The sequence below is a fragment of the Schistocerca americana genome, chromosome 4 (assembly GCF_021461395.2).
Source record: "Schistocerca americana isolate TAMUIC-IGC-003095 chromosome 4, iqSchAmer2.1, whole genome shotgun sequence".
NCBI classification, from domain to species: Eukaryota; Metazoa; Arthropoda; class Insecta; order Orthoptera; family Acrididae; genus Schistocerca; species Schistocerca americana.
The window spans coordinates 776,826,191-776,828,447 of record NC_060122.1 but is presented as its reverse complement, the minus strand read 5'-3'; positions in this window follow the sequence as shown (position 1 = coordinate 776,828,447).

Genomic DNA, 2,257 nt, shown 5'->3' with positions numbered 1-2,257 from the left:
GTCGTTGGAAGGTCTCATAAGGAAACAACGTTCTCCGAAACGTCGCAAGAGCAGGCCCCGCAGCGTTTTCGACCAAGAGGAGACGTTACAAGTTGAGGAAGTCGTAACCGTCGACCCACACGACGCTCCCGAATCCGCTACTGCCGACGAAGAGGTTATGAGCGCGGAAACATCCGCGGGTGTGCCTATGCCCGTCTCCCCGACGCCCCATGCGGACTTCGAACTATTTATTGGAGATAGCACAGCCACCACGAAACATTACATCATCTTCTGCAGACAAAATGGACGATAGACCGGTGCCTGCCTCCACGGCGTGGCACGAGGAGGAGAGCGAGGAGCAGGACCCGTTACGGGACCCTGCGCCGTCGGGGGGATCCACTAATCATCCTCTCTCCAGAATCCCCTACGGGCGATCCGGATAACGTTCCACTGCGAGGCCCACGCCCTTGCGCTGCCTCCAGCAGTCCGCCACCTGGCCTACCGGATAGCAACCATCAAAACCAAAAACATTCTTTCCAGGGTGAAAATCCGCCTTATGCAGGAGATGTTCTGGGCTTCTGATATTGATTTCGACCTTCTGCATGAAGTTCACTTGGCCAGTCTCCCGGATATCAATGGCTATACCGCCCACGCCTCCACGAGTGATTCTATGGGCCGTGGAGTGGCCATCTACGTCCGCCGCGGGATTTCCGTCACCGAAGTCGCCTTCCTTCCATCATCTCGGAGCATGGCACTCACTGCCATGGGGTCATGCATCAATAATGTCTACGCTCCTTCAGGTACTAACCGTCAACATGAACGGGCCCAGTTTTATGCAGAGGAAATTGCCTCCATGGTATTAGGGGGATACGACCACTACCTACTAGGAGGTGATTTTAACTGCGTTCTACACTCCAAAGATCAGATTCCACTCTATACTACATGCTATGAACTACGTATAGTGGTCCGGAACCGCCTGCTTCGCGATACCTGGGAAGTTCAGCATGGCGACCGTTCTGGTCATACCTTTTTTACCAGTCATTCCGCAGGCCGTCTAGACAGGATATACGCCTCACAGACTCTTAGATATGCGATAAGGGGCGCCCAAATCTGGCCACTGGCCTTTTCCGACCATTGTGCTTACATCTGCACGGTCGTCCTTCCGCCACAATCTCTATGGCGCAGCCGTGCGCCATGGAAAGTAAATACTTCTCATCTGCATGACCGGACTTGTCGCGATCCGGAGGACATTGATGAGATAAGGGAAGGACTTGGCCGATTGGCATCGCAACACTATTGACTTCTATTATGCGACTCTCCGAGATCTGGACATTCAGCCGCCAACCCCACACAACCAATTGGAATGGCAAAGAACTAAGGCGAAGATAGTTGCGGCGGCACGCTGGAAATTGCAAGGGCTGGTGATACGCCACGATCATGCGGGTTTGCAAATTCCATCCATGCATCATATAGTGTCCGACGAACGACGGCGTCGTCGGCAGATCATCAACAAACTTACCACGCCTCATGGCCCACAGGTGACCATTCAGAATGGCATCCGTCCACCCATTCGTCGAACACTACTGTCGTACATATGGGGAAGAAGATGCTGATACTGAAGCAGACAACTCCATTCTGCATTAAGTTACACACACCCTCTCCCACACGGACGCGGATACTTTGACAGTGGCGGTCACACGAGGCGAAGTCGACAACGCAATCCACAAGAGTTCAGTCAACAGATCACCTGGCATTGACGGCTTACCGACTGAGTTTTACAGTGCCTTCTGGGACCTCATGGCACCGCAGTGGAGGACTATGTATCAAGAACTGATGACATCCGACCATGAAATCCCACCTGCCTTTGTTGACGGCATCATCATTCCGGTCCACAAATCAGCCCGTGGTTCGACGGTCACGAGTTACAGACCGCTCAGCCTGCTCAATGCAGATTACAAGATTTTTGATCGCTTACTGGCAATGCGTCTCCGAACAATACTCCCTCATATCCACTCCCCAGAGCAAACGAGGCCTGGGGGACCGGTTAACATACAGACTGCCGCAGGGGAATACCGCGACTTAATTGTGGTGGCGGCGGCCTGCAGACTCCGTGCAGCGGTCGTCGCTATAGACATCGATAACGCCTTCGATAAAGTGCGCCATCGTTTCCTGCTTTCTTTGGCATCCGAATGGACATCCCCCCTCCGTTCCTCCATGTCCTCCGGCGTCTTTACAACAGTGCCAGTTCATGTGTCCAAGCCAGTGGACATTTAGCAGG